Genomic DNA, 18459 nt, shown 5'->3' on the forward strand with positions numbered 1-18459 from the left:
CTTCTCTCGGACACCTTTCAGACGCAACCAAACCTCTTCTTTTCTGAACACTCCTTACAGGCAACACTCCATGTACCGACATCCATAACAAATCTTTCTGCTTATTTGACACATCATACGTAACAATCTTCTTCCACACAGACTTAGACTCCATCGAATTCAAACCATTTACAGAACACATCACATTATTCATACACATACTTCTCACAACATTCTTTTCTCTCAAAAATCTCTCCATTCTTACATCCTCTAGCTGGAACTTTTTGATAAATTTTTCTACATACAAATACCACCCCGTGCACTGGAAAGCAATTGGTTTACATAAATTTCTTTTTTCCCAACTTAGACGCTGAATCACCGTTCCAGCTAGATACTTAGACATTCTGGAAGCCTTGGATTCCTTAAATAAAAGCTCTACAAAAAAACGTACACAATTAATTCCAATGAAAATCTCCAAATTTGGGAAATCAAGGCCTCCATTACGTCTGCTTTTCATTAGAATTTCTCTCCTTGCCTTCTCAATCCCGCTCCCCCATAGAAAAAGGAACAAAACTCTATTCACTTTTTTTAACATAGCAACAGCAGGAGGAAAAACCAGAGCAACATATAAAATCATAGGTAGAATAATACTTTTGACAATTAAAACCTTCCCCGAAAAAGAAAGATCCCTCATTCTCCACATTTCCAACTTTCTCACAATCCTACCACCTAACTCATCCCAACTTTCTTTCCCTTTCAGCTCATCATCAAACACAATACCCAAAATTTTCACACCATTCACCTGTTCCATATCAGAATCACACACTCGCTCATTACTGAAAAAAATTTTAAATTTGCTCTTACCCCAATTTATTTTAAAAGCAGACGCAATACAAAACATATTTACAATCAACTTCACTCTGGACATATCATACACTGAATCACACAATACACAAATATCATCCATATATCCCAAAGCTTTCACACGCTTTCCATCACACCCGGGCACCACCAAACCTTTCACAACCTTATCATTTCTAATCATTTGCAACAATGGTTCAATCGCACAAATAAAAAGGATGGGAGACAACGGACAACCCTGTCGCACACCAGACATAATACTAAATGATTCTGAAAAAAACCCATTCACCTGCACACAACTCTTTGCATTCGCGTATAATTTCTTCAACAAACTCACAAACTGAACCGGAAAACCCATTCTCTCTAACACTTTGAACAAAAACACATGCGCCACACGATCAAACGCTTTCTCAAAATCTAACGCACACACAATCACCTTCTTATTCCGACCCTTACAATCCTCAAGCATATCCCGCACCAACGCCATATTCTCATGCAATTTCCTTTTTGGTACCGCACATACCTGATCCTCATCAATCACACACCCAATCACATTTCTCATACGATTCGCAATCAGCTTGGCAAAAATTTTATAATCCGTATTCAGCAAAGTAATTGGTCGCCAGTTTTCTAACCGTCTCTTATCTCCTTTTTTATGCAACAGAACTACCATACCCTTCTTCATCACATCACACATATTCGTCCCAGAAAACAACACTCTCATAACATCAATAACATCCTTCCCAATTATATCCCAATATTTCCCATAGAAATCAGCTGGTATTCCATCGATCCCTGGAGACTTATTTTTGGCCATACTTCCCACCACATCCTTTACTTCACCATCCATAATCTCACCAAGCAAAAGCTCACATTCACTTTCAGGAACAAAATTACCCACAATATCCAAAAACTCATCATCGTCACCCAGATCACACTTCTTCACATCATACAGTTGTTTATAAAAATCAGACACCACATCAATCACATCCTTACCAAACACCTCTTTATCATCCTTATCCAATAACACATTCATACCACTTTTCCCACCACACATTTTTTTAAAGAAAAATCTAGTGCACTTCTCGTGATTATCTCTAACCTCCACCTTAGACCTAAATATTATTTCTTTCCCTTTCTCTCGGAACCACTCCTTAATATCTTTTTTTGTTTTTTCTAAATCGTGTCTTACATCCATACCCAAATTTTTACATTGATGAAGGAACGTCATCCGCATATTAAAGCGTGAATATTGCAATCTTTTCCTTCTCGCTCTTCTATATCCTATCTGTCTAAAAAACCCACCAATCTTTTTTTTTCACCCATACCCACCATTCACACACATTAGAGAAAGAACTTTTCTTCCTAACCCAAAACCCATATTTTTTCCCAAACCTAGTTTTTACCCTTTCATCACTCAGAAAACTGACATTCATCTTCCATACCCCTCTACCATAAAAGAAATTATTTATAACAAAAACCCCCAACAAACACTCGTGATCTGAAAACCACACTCTCTCCTGCGCATAATCGACACATTTCATTGCTGAAGTAGAAAAAAAGAAAAAGTCCAGACGAGAATCCGTTCTTCCGTCATCGGCATGGTAAGTAAATGGACCTGGTTTCCTGGTGACAGCGTCCTGCAAAGCAAAGTCCTGCAAAATTTTATTCCACAAACTTCCGGTAGCGTCCACATTAGACTCTGTGGATCCAGCTCGGGCCTGCTTCTCCAGGATACAGTTAATATCACCGACAATAATAACAGGAACTTTACCATGTAGAAAAAATTTTAAACTATCAAAAAGTGCCAACCTATCAGTTTTCACAGCATGGCCATAGATATTGATAAGCCTAAACTGCCATCCCTTATAGGATAGTAACACACAGACACATCTTCCTTCCTGAATGATTTGAGTCTGTTTGATGACAAACTCATTATTTTTGAAGAGAATACCAATTCCATCATTCCTATTTGTGGAAGAAAAGGACCAAATTGCTTCCCCAAACTTCCATTCTTCTTTCCTAGGCATTTTTGATAAACCACATTCTTGTACGCAAACAATGTCACTGCCCTTAGAGGCCAAAAAGTCCAGAACTGCAGCACGCTTGTGAGCAGAGGAGAACACCCGTACATTTTGAGAGATAATCTTTAATCTCAAAGACATGCGGGCATAGTATGGTTAGTGGAAAAGAAAGCCATGAGAAAACCAGAACATATCACGTCCCAGGGAAATACATAGCTCTTTCCAGATTCGCCACATTGGCTTCACTGAGGAAACCTTCCCCAGGAGAGCTGGGTACTTCTGAGGCCACCTCAGATGACTTAGGGCTACAACTAGAGTCACTGTCCAGCAATGAGAAAGGATTTGCATGAGCAGAATCTTCCAACAAACCTATCTTCAGTCTCTTCACCGCCTTTCCAGACTTCCCCCTTTTTGAGACAACTTTGTGGAAAATTTCCGCACTAGTGGCACTAGGCATCCTGGCCTCCTTCTCGTCCTCCTCCGATATTGACCACTCCACTTTAGCTGAGTCTTCCGTTTTTGACTCTGGGCTAGAGAAAGACAAAATTTGCATACTTGCACCATTATCAGGGTATGCACACCCACTAGGTGGCGCTGTGTCTTCACCTTCCATAGGTATAACCACAGGTGTCTCATCAACAGTTGGCTCTGCAGGAGGGACCACACCCAACTCCATGCTATCAGTATGTGAGGTTAGAACCTCTCCAAATCCAGCTTTCCCAGGGTCCTGAGAAGCAGCCACAGAAACACTGCCAGCAGGCTCTGAAATTACATCAGAAGAGGCAGCAAGGGAACCTGTTGTTCTCACCTGTCTGCCCCATGTCCTTCTCTCTTGCCCTAAGAAGGGAAACACCTTTGGGCATTTTCTACAGGTATGACCAGGCAAACCACAAATGTCACACCTGGATGGGGAAATACATGCACTAGCCTCATGTCCTGTTTCTTTACAATTCCTGCATACCTTGCCTTTGCATGCATCTTTGGTATGCCCGTAGGAAAAACATGATCTACAAAAGCATGGCATATCTTGGTAGTAAAGATATCCCTTATTACCACCAATTGAAAAATTAGCAGGAGGATTCATCACTCCTCCAATACAGCTGGAGTCAGGTTTCAGCCTGACCCAGTACTTGATATCACCATTGAAAAACTCCCCATAGATTCTTCTGCTCCACACCACCTCTAACATGGGTACAGTAGTGAGCTAAAAAGGCCCTAACCAGCCTTCTATCCAGAAATGGGTTATACATGTGGATTGTGATACATTTCTCCACTGCTGAAAAAAGAGGTTGCACTTCAATAGATGTTAAAGCCTCATGCATGTGTTTCTCCTTGAGCAACTGAAAAACATTTAGACAGTAGGCGGCCTCAAAAAAGGATACGTCATACGTAGCAATATTACTGAAAGCTTGGATACAGAATACCTCTACCAATGTGACTCCAGCCAGGTCCAGAAGGATGTTCTCAATGATGTGCCCAGTATCCACTTCGTCTCTCCTCTGCTCATTTACCACAAAACGAATAGTATTCCGCACAGCTGCCATCTTGATATGGAATGCCCAACGGCACGGTGATCGCTCCCAAAAACGTCGGAGAGGACTCCACGAAAGACCGAACCCCCGGCCCAGACCAGGCAATAAACCTGATCTGAGCCAAAAGGCCGAGAAGCGATAACCCGAGCGGCCCTTGCCTTGCCCGAGCCTGTCCCATACTGCTGTTCACCCCTTGCAGCGATTCAGCCTACTCCTAGGCAATTCCATGGGGCCCTGCAGGCTCACACACATTTACAGCTACTAAGCGGGAGGTGAATAAAGGCCGGAGAGGAAGCCAGACAGGATTTGCTTCTTTTGCTTGCACCACAATGCAGTGCTGAAAGAGGAGGAATCTACATAAAAACGCCTTCCTGGCAACGCCCAAATGCCCTCCTGCCATGCAGATAAACACTGGCAGCGGCAGCAAGTGCATGCCCACAGCCACCCCTTGTTCCTTCACACCTTGTATCAGCTTTAATCCAGTCCTGTGCTGCCTGCTGAGCAGCACTGAACAACACTGCCTGGGCCCAGGCTTTTATCTCTGAGGCAGGCCCCATTATGATGTCAGAAAGCTGGCTCTGGAATCCTGAGGGCTCCACTATGACACGTGCAAAGTTCCGTCTGAACTTTATATAAGACTGTGAGGCTCAGTCAGTCACTCAGTGTTGCCTGAGAGGGCAACACTGCAACAGCCGGCCGCCAGGCTGTCTTTTTTTTGCACATTTATTTGCCTCCAGGAGGCCACAAGAGGGAGACAAGGGACTGCAAAATGGAAAATAGGCATCCACCAACTTTACAGACAACTTCTCTTTGCTCCTACAACCTCCATCCTTGCACAGTTTGTTATTCTTCCAGGTAACATAGTAACAAATCCAAATTGCTGCTCTCTTTGTAGGCAAGCAAGGGTTTGTTGCAACTGCAATTCTTACTTCTTCTTGAAATGTAGGGACGACAGTACATTCCATCACATCCACCTAGTGTACACAGGTAGGTCCATTGTGGCGGGTAGGCGGCTGGCTGCTTTAATGGCTGTTTGCTGTTCCCCTACTCCACTCCACTCCACTATTTGACTGTGGTGCTGCATCAATCAGTGGCTGGCTCAGGTGCAGCTCTTTAACTTACCTAGGAGGGAGGGAGGGAGGGAGGGCGGAGAGAAGACAAGGAAGGTGAATGAGCTGTTCCAATGTGAAATGCCGGAAACACAGAAACACAGAAGACACACACACACACACACACAACAAGAGGTGGCAATGTATTCATTAATTGCATTTAATAAATGAGCTCATTATCACACATGACTGTACAAATGCATTGTCCAACAGGTGTTGAAATAATGGGATTAAAAGGGGAGATCCCTTCAGAAAGACAGAAACAATGGCAAAGAGAAAAAACACTTTTGGAATCTGATTTTAGTCAACACATAAGGGAAGGGTGCACCGGTCCTGGAAATACTGCAATACCAGGTCAATGCGTGGAGTGGACAGAGCAAGCTCTATTTCCATCTCCCTGTTCTAAAAATCCATTTAATATATGGTCCCCAGATAGGGGACGTATCAGATATTAAACTGATAAGAACAGATACTACACTTGATCTTAGCCAAAAGGCCGAGAAGCGATAACCCGAGCGGCCCTTGCCTTGCCCGAGCCTGTCCCATACTGCTGTTCACCCCTTGCAGCGATTCAGCCTACTCCTAGGCAATTCCATGGGGCCCTGCAGGCTCACACACATTTACAGCTACTAAGCGGGAGGTGAATAAAGGCCGGAGAGGAAGCCAGACAGGATTTGCTTCTTTTGCTTGCACCACAATGCAGTGCTGAAAGAGGAGGAATCTACATAAAAACGCCTTCCTGGCAACGCCCAAATGCCCTCCTGCCATGCAGATAAACACTGGCAGCGGCAGCAAGTGCATGCCCACAGCCACCCCTTGTTCCTTCACACCTTGTATCAGCTTTAATCCAGTCCTGTGCTGCCTGCTGAGCAGCACTGAACAACACTGCCTGGGCCCAGGCTTTTATCTCTGAGGCAGGCCCCATTATGATGTCAGAAAGCTGGCTCTGGAATCCTGAGGGCTCCACTATGACACGTGCAAAGTTCCGTCTGAACTTTATATAAGACTGTGAGGCTCAGTCAGTCACTCAGTGTTGCCTGAGAGGGCAACACTGCAACAGCCGGCCGCCAGGCTGTCTTTTTTTTGCACATTTATTTGCCTCCAGGAGGCCACAAGAGGGAGACAAGGGACTGCAAAATGGAAAATAGGCATCCACCAACTTTACAGACAACTTCTCTTTGCTCCTACAACCTCCATCCTTGCACAGTTTGTTATTCTTCCAGGTAACATAGTAACAAATCCAAATTGCTGCTCTCTTTGTAGGCAAGCAAGGGTTTGTTGCAACTGCAATTCTTACTTCTTCTTGAAATGTAGGGACGACAGTACATTCCATCACATCCACCTAGTGTACACAGGTAGGTCCATTGTGGCGGGTAGGCGGCTGGCTGCTTTAATGGCTGTTTGCTGTTCCCCTACTCCACTCCACTCCACTATTTGACTGTGGTGCTGCATCAATCAGTGGCTGGCTCAGGTGCAGCTCTTTAACTTACCTAGGAGGGAGGGAGGGAGGGAGGGCGGAGAGAAGACAAGGAAGGTGAATGAGCTGTTCCAATGTGAAATGCCGGAAACACAGAAACACAGAAGACACACACACACACACACACACACACACAACAAGAGGTGGCAATGTATTCATTAATTGCATTTAATAAATGAGCTCATTATCACACATGACTGTACAAATGCATTGTCCAACAGGTGTTGAAATAATGGGATTAAAAGGGGAGATCCCTTCAGAAAGACAGAAACAATGGCAAAGAGAAAAAACACTTTTGGAATCTGATTTTAGTCAACACATAAGGGAAGGGTGCACCGGTCCTGGAAATACTGCAATACCAGGTCAATGCGTGGAGTGGACAGAGCAAGCTCTATTTCCATCTCCCTGTTCTAAAAATCCATTTAATATATGGTCCCCAGATAGGGGACGTATCAGATATTAAACTGATAAGAACAGATTTTTTTTTTTTTTTTTTTTTTTTTTTTTCAACAAAGTTTTTTATTGGCAAAAATAATATATTTTACAGACTTTTTTTTTAAAATTGAAACCACAAGATAAAATCAACAGCATAATACATGAATATTCATACATTTAAATGAATACAAAAGTAATAATAATAAGACCATTAATACAGATGTTATAATAAAAGTACAGAACCATAGCAGGATAAAATTTATACAGGGCATAAAAGACATAAAAGAATAAAACCATTTTTATTTACAATGTTATGGTATTCCACATTTGCAAACACCACATGGATGTTGCTTCTTTTACCCCTAGCTGCTTTTTGTCCCTAAGATAATAAATATACATTTCACTTAGGGCATATTTCACACAATTTTTAACGTCAATAAAATCATGTTTAAAAAGCAGAATGTTCCTAACCTTCCAAATGGCATTCTTAAAACAGTTTAAAATGATCCAACAGACCATTTGCTGTTTAAAACTTGGGCAGTTAAAAAGACCATAAAACACGTATTCAAATTTAAGATCTTTAAGACCGCAGGCCCATTTCAGCAATGGGCCTACCTTCCTCCAAACCTCCTGTGCATATGGGCAGTTCCAAAACAGGTGCATTATCGTCTCGTCGTCACCACACCTGTCTCTCGGGCACTTGGCTCTCGCCACCAGTCCTCGCCTATGCTGGAATTCACGAGTAGGGAGGCACTGGTGAACGATTGCCCAGGCAAGGTCCTTGTGCACATTTGCCATAAATTTCCCGAAAACGTTCCGCCACACCACCTTGGACCTTGCCTGTGAGAAATTTGAAACTGCCAGTGTATCCTCCTGCCGCCTACAGGAGAGTGACACTTTTTTCTGGTCCCCCAATATGTCAGGCTCCAATTCTTGGAGACCTAGGAGCCTGACAGTTTTTTCGAGCACCGCATATTGTTTTGGGGGACACAGAAGCACAGGAGAATTCAAAGGGACACGAAACCATCGTTTAAAAATCATGCCCGTAGCGTACTTTAAAAAGTAGCTAAAAATACCATCAGAATTATACATTTTAAAACAGAAGCAAAAGTATTTAATGTAAAAGAAGTTAAAAAGGTTAGGAACATCTCTCCCGCCATTGTCCTTACATCTGTACATAAAATCACGTTTTAGTTTTTCCATTTTGGAACCCCATAAAAACATAAAACAGATCCTGGTCACTTTTTTAATATATAAAATTGTTGGAGGGAAAACCATAGCTACATAAAGCATTATGGGTAATAAAACAGATTTAATTATTAAAACTTTTCCCTCCATGGTGAGATTTCTCAAATTCCACATTAAAACCTTTTTTTCCATTTTGGCAATTACTGAATCCCAATTGGGTCTCCCATCGTTTTCTTGATTAAAAACAATTCCTAAAATTTTTATCTGATCCTGCTGCATGTTAACTCCTGGTGTCACAGAGGAATCCCATACACCAGTATAAAAACAGTCACACTTATCAACGTTTAATTTAAAACCAGAGGCTTCACAAAAAAAGCCGGTGTTCCTCAATGCCCGTCTCATAGAAGCGGCGTCTGGGCATAGGACGGTGGCGTCATCCATATAGCCTAGGATTTTTACCTGGTTCCCCCTTCCTCCAGGTATGGGCACGCCTCTGATGACTTTATCATCTCTTATTAGGGTGAACAGAGGTTCTATGGCACAAATAAAAAGGAGCGGAGACAACGGGCACCCCTGTTTCACCCCTGATAAAAGAGGAACACCTTTAGTTAAAAATCCGTTGATAGAAATTTGGCTAAAACAGGATCGATATAAAAGCTTAATACGTGTTAAAATAATTTCAGGAACAGCCATCTTTTTAAGAACCATAAAAAGATATTCATGGGAGACCCGGTCAAAAGCCTTCTCGAAATCTAAGGATAAAATAGCAAGGCTTTGACCCCTTTCTTTAAAATACCAAATGATGTCACGTAAAATATTCAGGGACTCAGTAATTGACCTCCCAGGTACCCCACATACCTGGTTTGGATGGATTAATTTATGAATAAAAGGTTTAAAACGGATTGTTATTAGTTTAGCTAAAATTTTACAATCAACGTTTAAAAGAGTAATAGGGCGCCAGTTTTTTAACTGGTCCCTCTCACCTTTTTTAAAAATTAAGGACACAATCCCCCTCCTCCAGGAAGGGGGCAGCTCTTCAGTAATAAAAACTTCCTTATACAATAAAAACATGTCATTCTTTAAAATTTCCCAAAAAGCATGATAAAATTCGATGGGCAGACCATCTTCCCCAGGAGCTTTCCCATTAGAAAAACTTTTAAAAGCAAATAAAAGTTCCTCCAAGGTAATATTACGGGATAAAACTTCCTGGTCTAAAATATCTAGCTTGGCATCAAGGGAATTAAGAACATGTTCTAAAAAGGAAGGATCAATATTTTTCTTGTTAAAAAGAGATTGGTAGAAATTAAAAGCAGAATTTAAAATGCCGACCATAGTGGTTTCTCCTTCAAGGTTTAAAATGACATCTCGTTTATCCATTACCTTTTTGAAGAAGAACCGGGAACACTTCTCGCCATCCTCGAGGTGCTTTACATGTGAATTAAAAATTATTTGTTTCCCTTTCTCTTCTATGGCATATTTTATTTCAGCTTTAAGATTTAAGATATCATCATCAACATCCATACCAATCTCCTTCAATTTAAAAAGTACATGTAAACGTTTATTAAGAACATAAAACCATTGTTTTTTCTCTTTTGCTTTCTTCTTACCTGCTCGAATAAAAAAAGCTCTGATTTTGGGTTTAATGCCCTCCCACCAGTGTAGCATAGGCTGACTGGGCGCTCTATGGGACTGCCAACACTGGTAGGTCCGCACAAACTCCTCTTTAATGATGGGGTCCTCCAGGAGTGTGGTGTTTAGTCTCCAGGGACCCCTACAAGCTTTTTGCTCTCCCTCTAGCTCCAGGTGCACTGAAAGGAGCTTGTGATCAGATAAAATATTTGTTAAAAGCAAACATTTTTTGGGAATAAAACTATTAGAAGTGAAAATAAAATCAATTCTGGAGCTCACTCTTCCATTGGACCAGGTGGGGCCTGGGTCCGCAGGCAAGAGTTCCCTCCAGCAATCTTTCAATTTAAAATCACCAATAAAATTCTTGAGCAGGTAAGAAGTACGGTCAATTTTTCGATTAAAATCCCCACCCTGCCGGTGTTCTCCATCTCGCACACAGTTAAAATCACCACCCACCAGCAGGGGGGTAGACCCAACACAAAACAATGGTAAAATCTCTAATAGTTCTGCCCTCTCCTGTTTGGTAGGAGGGGCATAAACGTTTAAAACACGAATTAAAATTCCATTAAAAAGCAAATGTATTAAAATAGCTCTGCCGGGCATGATTTCAGTCACTGTTTGGATGGAGATAAAACGACCTCGGCAGAGCAATCCAACCCCCGCAGAGCGACAGTCATTTCCACCAGACCAGACTGAGGGGCCTAGTTTCCAGTCCATCTTTAAATCTTGATATTCCAAGTCATTAGGGATTCCACATTCTTGAAGCAGGCAAAGGTCAAAGTCCACAGTCTCTAAAAATGAAAATAAAGCAGTCCTGCGGACAGGGCTCTTTAGGGACCTCACATTTAGTGAGGCGACTTTGATAGGAACCAACATAGTCTTAGTTGAGGTCAGGGTCCGAACCAGAAGAGTCGTACTCGGAGATCAGCTGCGAGTCTGGACCCCCTTTTTGAGGGGTCAATAAATCTTGGATATTGGTAGGGTCAGAGCCAGATACGTGGGCGGCTCCAACCCCCACACTGCTCTCATCCGAACTCCGATAGGCAGCTTTCCTCCGAACTCCGGACTCCTCTTCCTCTCGCTGTCTCTTTGCAGAATGGCTCCTATCCATCTCCTCGAAGTCGCTCTCACCCATCTCTGGCCCCTGGCTGAAGATATCGCTGATGTCCTTCCTGGGCAGCTGCACAGGGGCCTGTGAGGTCCCATCACTCTTGGCAACCTTTGCCTGCTTACGGGGAGCCTTCATCGCAAGCCCCTCCACAACCGCAGTGGAGGAACTTTGCTCCGACCCCCCCGTTGACCGGAAATGGTCAAAACGAGGCTCCAATCCAGCATATTTTAGGGTTTTCTTAATGGAGCCCTCGTCTGACACAGAGTGTCTCCGCTCCATGCCCACACTCTTGGGACAGGCGTCAGGTCCTACTGCAGAACCTACGGAGCCACGACGCCTGTCGCTAACCACTGCCTCAACAGGGTCCACTGCAGGCGGAGCAGAGGACCTGTTTGCAGAGGTGCCGGTCAACTTATGTCCAGCAGAGTCAGAATTCCTCCTGCTCTGCCTGGACCCGGTGGAATCCCTATGGCCGTCCCTCGAGGCTGACATCGGTGGGCCCCCCGATGGAGCTGTGAAGGACTTTGGCCTGGACCCCTCAGTCGTCAATGCTCGTTTTGGGGCATTACCAGCGGCGTCTGCACATGTTGCAAACTGCCGCTCTGGCCCTGGTCTGGGTGGCCCAGATTTCGCTCTGCGGGGGCAATCTTTAAAAGCATGCCCAGTCATGCCGCACAGATTGCACAACACCTCGGAACTGCATTTTGCCGCTACGTGTCCAACCTGGCCACACCTGTTACACTGCACCACATGGGGCCGGTCACAATGTTCTCTGGTGTGGCCATATCTCAAGCAGTTCCGGCAGGCTATTGGCATCTGGGGGTAAAATAGGAATCCTCGATTCTTCCCAATGGCAAAGTTCTGGGGTGGGTGATGTAAGCCTCCAATGCCATTGGGATCCTGGCGGAACTTCACCCAATATTTTCTTTTGCCATTCCAGAAGCTCTGGGTGTTCAAGATTTTATGTGAGAAGCGGACCTCCCTGCAGTAACGACTGAGGAAGGTTTCAATGTCACACTCTGAGACAAATGGACTGAACATGCACATCACGAGCGGGACTTCTTCCTCCCCGTAGAGGAATAAAAAGTTCAGTCCATTTAGCCGCTCCTCACTCTGGTCCGCATCAGACAATCTTTTGTGCATGTTGTCGCAACATGCCGCGGCCGTAAAGGATACGGTGTACCGACCGCGGCTTTCCTGGTCGTTGAGACACAGGATGTCCGCCCGCTTGAGCCCCAGGAAGTCCAGCAGAATCACCTCCACAATGAAGCGAAGGTTCTTCCGCTGGCGATGGCCTTCTTCCACCTCGATGCGGACGGACTGGCGCAACCGGGTGTCCCCGGATGCAAATCCAAATGTATATGGCATTTTCAGTGCCTGGGGGCTAAGCCTGTCCCTTATAGCAGCAAGGGCTCAGATTCCACAATTAAGTGGAACCCTCCCCCAAGGCCAAGGATTAGGGTACCCCAGACACCTACGAAGCCCGATAAACGCCCTCGGAACGCTCTTAGAAAAACGCCTCAAGGCCGGTTGACCTCTTGGGTAAGGCGCGATCGCAACTCGTTGTCCGGGGGCTAAGCCCACTCCCCAAATAGCAGCAAGGGGGTGAAGTCTCTCTGTGAAAAGAGACGATCCCCCAAGGCCAAGGAGCAGGGTACCCCGGACACCTCCCAACAAAACCAGATGCAGAAATACTACACCTGATCTTGCCAAAAGGCCGAGAAGCGATAACCCGAGCGGCCCTTGCCTTGCCCGAGCCTGTCCCATACTGCTGTTCACCCCTTGCAGCGATTCAGCCTACTCCTAGGCAATTCCATGGGGCCCTGCAGGCTCACACACATTTACAGCTACTAAGCGGGAGGTGAATAAAGGCCGGAGAGGAAGCCAGACAGGATTTGCTTCTTTTGCTTGCACCACAATGCAGTGCTGAAAGAGGAGGAATCTACATAAAAACGCCTTCCTGGCAACGCCCAAATGCCCTCCTGCCATGCAGATAAACACTGGCAGCGGCAGCAAGTGCATGCCCACAGCCACCCCTTGTTCCTTCACACCTTGTATCAGCTTTAATCCAGTCCTGTGCTGCCTGCTGAGCAGCACTGAACAACACTGCCTGGGCCCAGGCTTTTATCTCTGAGGCAGGCCCCATTATGATGTCAGAAAGCTGGCTCTGGAATCCTGAGGGCTCCACTATGACACGTGCAAAGTTCCGTCTGAACTTTATATAAGACTGTGAGGCTCAGTCAGTCACTCAGTGTTGCCTGAGAGGGCAACACTGCAACAGCCGGCCGCCAGGCTGTCTTTTTTTTGCACATTTATTTGCCTCCAGGAGGCCACAAGAGGGAGACAAGGGACTGCAAAATGGAAAATAGGCATCCACCAACTTTACAGACAACTTCTCTTTGCTCCTACAACCTCCATCCTTGCACAGTTTGTTATTCTTCCAGGTAACATAGTAACAAATCCAAATTGCTGCTCTCTTTGTAGGCAAGCAAGGGTTTGTTGCAACTGCAATTCTTACTTCTTCTTGAAATGTAGGGACGACAGTACATTCCATCACATCCACCTAGTGTACACAGGTAGGTCCATTGTGGCGGGTAGGCGGCTGGCTGCTTTAATGGCTGTTTGCTGTTCCCCTACTCCACTCCACTCCACTATTTGACTGTGGTGCTGCATCAATCAGTGGCTGGCTCAGGTGCAGCTCTTTAACTTACCTAGGAGGGAGGGAGGGAGGGAGGGCGGAGAGAAGACAAGGAAGGTGAATGAGCTGTTCCAATGTGAAATGCCGGAAACACAGAAACACAGAAGACACACACACACACACACACAACAAGAGGTGGCAATGTATTCATTAATTGCATTTAATAAATGAGCTCATTATCACACATGACTGTACAAATGCATTGTCCAACAGGTGTTGAAATAATGGGATTAAAAGGGGAGATCCCTTCAGAAAGACAGAAACAATGGCAAAGAGAAAAAACACTTTTGGAATCTGATTTTAGTCAACACATAAGGGAAGGGTGCACCGGTCCTGGAAATACTGCAATACCAGGTCAATGCGTGGAGTGGACAGAGCAAGCTCTATTTCCATCTCCCTGTTCTAAAAATCCATTTAATATATGGTCCCCAGATAGGGGACGTATCAGATATTAAACTGATAAGAACAGATTTTTTTTTTTTTTTTTAGTTGGCTACCCCTTTTCAGGGGTGTCAATGATTTATTTCATGATAAAAAATACAGTTTACAATAAAACCAACTTTTGTACAAATGAATAACAATAAAATCAATATTTCATTGCATTACATTACATAAAAGGGACATGGTGGCAAATCTTTATATGTTGGAGTTCCATTCTTTCACAAACCATTTATTAAGAAGGGTGGCATTTCTTTTTTTGTCTAATAAATAATAAATGTACATTTCGCTAAAACAAAGACCTAAAACATCATCAGTAGATAAAACATCGTGCTTAAAAATCAGGATGTTCCTGGCCTTCCATAGAGCTTCTTTGGCGCAATTCATCGTCTTCCACGCTATTATCTTTTGGCTCGCGGTTGGGCATCCAAATAGTCCATATAAAATATCTTCATAATTCAAGTCTTTCAGGTCTGCCATCTTTACCAAAAGAGGGAATATTTTTTTCCAAAATTCCTTCGCAAAATCACACGTCCAAAAAATGTGTCGAATCGTTTCCTCGGCCTGGCAGCCTTCCCTCGGGCAGACGGCAGACCTCGCGAGCCTCCTTCTGTATTGGAATGCCCGGCATGGAAGACATTGATGAATGCAGCTCCAGGCCAGGTCCATCTGTGTATTAAAAAGATAAAACACATTAATAATTTTGAAGATAAAAGCACTTCGTTCCTCATTAAAATTCTCAATCCTGCTGACCGTCTCACTTTCTCTTAGGTCTTTAATTAATTTTTTACTATTTTTCAGCTCATTTACATTTTTTCCCTTCAGGTTGAATAAGGTCACTATCTTTTCTAAAATCACATAGTTTATTGAGAGTTTAAAAGCGTAAGGTGAGGATAAAACAATGTTGAACCACCCAAACCTTCGCATTAAAAACCCTGTATTAAAACGTAAAAAATAGGACCAATAATGTTCTTTAAAAAGGGAATTAAAACAGAAACTGAAGAACTTGATTAAAAGAAACCTGTTAAAATTCGGAAAATCTTTGCCACCCTTCGGTTTGGATTTCATCACAATCTCTCTTTTAAGTTTCTCCATTCTGGAACTCCAAAAGAAGGTAAAACATGCTTTAGTAATTTTTTGCAATAAAACCGTGGGGGGAGGGAAAACCATACTGAGATATAAAAGCAGGGGTAAAATGACCATTTTAATAATTAAAACTTTTCCCTCCATGGTAAGTTTTCTCATGTTCCACATACATATTTTTTGATTTACCTTCTGCGCCACCATGTCCCAACTGATAAAACCATTATCGCACTCACTGAAGGAGACACCTAAAATCGTAATATTATCTGACACAGGGACGGGTATGTCTCTAAAAGCCATGCTTCCTATATTTAAAATATTACTTTTGTCGAAGTTCACCTTAAAACCGGAAGCACAGCAATAAAACTCAATTTGTCTGAGGGTTCTCTGAAGCGACAGGGTGTCCCTGCAAAAAACCGCTACATCGTCCATGTACCCCACTGCTTTAGCCTCTACGCCGCCACCCCCGGGCAGGGGGACTCCACGTATTAACTTATCGCGGCGAATTGTACACAGTAGAGGCTCTAATGCGCAAATAAAAAGCAGTGGGGACAAGGGACACCCCTGCTTCACCCCTGAGTCTAAAATCACGTCCTGTGTCTTAAAACCATTCACTAAAATTTTGCTTGTGCAATCTTTATAAAAGGCTTTAAGTGATAATAAAAATCCTTCAGGTATACCCATACGCTCTAAAACCTTAAAAAGATAAAAATGAGAGACACGGTCGAACGCCTTCTCGAAGTCTATAGATAAAATGGCTAATTTACCTCTTCTAGACCTCGTGTCCTCAATCACATCTTTTACCAGGTTAAGATTATCCCAGATGCTGCGGCCTGGCACCCCACACACCTGGTTAGAGTGTACAATGTGGGGTATTATGGCTTTTAATCTATTTGCGCACACTTTTGCCATTATTTTATAGTCGCTATTCAGAAGGGTTATTGGTCTCCAGTTCTTCAAAACTGCGATGTCACCTTTCTTATGTAGCAGGGAGACCTCACCCTTCCGCCAGGACTTAGGCAGCATCTTGGAATTAAAAACTTCATAAAAAAGGCTAAAAAGATCCTCTTTTAAAATGTCATAAAATTTGACATAAAACTCACTGGGTATACCGTCCGGTCCGGGAACTTTTCCGGCTTTAAAACTCTTTACCGTTTCTAAAACCTCCTGCTCCGTCAGCTCCTGTAATAAAAAATTCTGGGAGACAGGGTCTAAAACAGTAGTAATCTCCTTCAGTGAGTCACGCATAAAATTATGATCCACAGTTTTAACACTAAAAAGGTCAGCATAAAACTCATGAACTTTACTTAAAATACCCTGTACATCTGACACACCTTCAATATTTTTAATAATAGCCTTTTTATTGTTAATTTTTTTAAAAAAGTACCTGGAGCAGGTCTCATTCTCCTCCACATGTTGAATTTTGGAACGAAAAATGATTTCTTTGCCTTTCTGCTCCAGGCACTGAGCTATTTCTTTTTTTAAATTAGTGATGTCAGTTTTAACGTCAATTTCATTATCTCTCATCTTGTACAGGGTCTGCAGACGGGTGCTGAGAATTTTAAAAAAAGCATGTTTTTCTCTGGCTTTCGCCACGCTCTTTTTAATAAAAAATTCCTTTATTCTTTTTTTCATTTTCTCCCACCATGCACTGATGGGAGTACGCATGTCTCTCCCCCGCCTGCATTTTTGGTAAAATTCAATAAAATCAGTAAAAACCTGTGGATCATCTAAAAGGGAAACATTTAACTTCCAGGACTTCTTACACACCGGTTTATTAAAATCACGCTTTACATAAAATGATAAAAGCTTGTGATCTGAGAAAACATTAGTTAAAACTTCACAATTAAAAGGCAGTACATTCTCATTACAAAAAATAAAATCTATCCTGGAGCTACAGGTGGCGTTGCTCCAGGTAACGCCGGCTTCCTCTGGGCTGCTCCTATTACATTCTTTGTACAAATCTGTTAATTTAAAATCATTTACAATATCTTTGAGCAGTCCAGAGGTCTTATCGTAATTCCTACTTGTAGTACTGGTAAGCCGGCGTTCCCCCCTCAGGATACAGTTAAAATCACCTGCGAGGATAAAAGGCTCAGTTGTATTAATAAAAAGAGGTAACATTTCTAGCATCTCTGCTCTCTCATTTTTGTCAGGTGAGCCGTAAAAATTTAAAAACTGCCATTTTACGCCGTCAATAAAAGCTTTAACCAATAAAATACGTCCTGGAAGAATCTCTTGAATAAAATCAATAAAAACGTTTCCCTTAAAAAGAATGGCGACCCCTGCTGATCTGGACTCGTTAGATCCAGACCAGACTGATGGACCATACTTCCAATCCTCTTTGTATTTATGGTACTTCATTGCATGGGGAATGCCGCACTCCTGCAGGAAAAAAACAGAGGCTGCCAGGCCAGATAAAAAACTGAAGAGAGCAACCCTTCTGACTTTGGACTTGGCGCCCCTCACGTTGAGGGAGATCCCCTTTATTTCAGACATCGTGGAGTTTTAATTGTGTTAGTCTTGATTTTAAAAAATAAATAATCGTGTTACTTAAAATCAGACTTGGCCTCCACCAGCAATACCAGAAATCTCGCTTGAACTCATCTCCCCGCCCTCGTCTGACTCTAGCGAGAAAGGGGATGATTCAGGAGAGGAACTACCTTCCGTGAGCGTCGAGCCAACAGCCCTCATCTCGTATACAGGGAGTCCAGATTCACACAGCCTTACCTGGGTCTCTAACGGCTGACCATATAGGTCTGTATCGGGTGGGTCCCCCAAGGGCCCCGCCGCTCCCCCCTGAGGCCGTGCAGGCCGTGCAGGCCGTTCTAGAGGGGGAGGTTGCGCACATGGCGGGGTGTCGGTTGGCTCGGGGGGAACAGTGCCCACCCTCCT

At 43.5% G+C, this 18459-nt stretch overlaps 1 non-coding gene and 2 pseudogenes across 1 annotated transcript; all 3 read right to left on the minus strand.

The window, feature by feature from the left end:
* Positions 1 to 5822: 5822 nt before the first annotated feature.
* Positions 5823 to 6013, minus strand: LOC142729256 (U2 spliceosomal RNA). Its single transcript, XR_012878098.1, has one exon. It is a non-coding gene; the product is annotated as a U2 spliceosomal RNA (small nuclear RNA).
* A 1294-nt stretch (positions 6014 to 7307) lies between these two features.
* Positions 7308 to 7518, minus strand: LOC142729274 (U2 spliceosomal RNA; annotated as a pseudogene).
* Positions 7519 to 14360: 6842 nt separating this feature from the next.
* Positions 14361 to 14565, minus strand: LOC142729205 (U2 spliceosomal RNA; annotated as a pseudogene).
* Positions 14566 to 18459: the final 3894 nt, after the last annotated feature.

Source organism: Rhinoderma darwinii, unplaced genomic scaffold (assembly GCF_050947455.1).
Source record: "Rhinoderma darwinii isolate aRhiDar2 unplaced genomic scaffold, aRhiDar2.hap1 Scaffold_716, whole genome shotgun sequence".
In the NCBI taxonomy this organism is placed as follows: domain Eukaryota; kingdom Metazoa; phylum Chordata; class Amphibia; order Anura; family Rhinodermatidae; genus Rhinoderma; species Rhinoderma darwinii.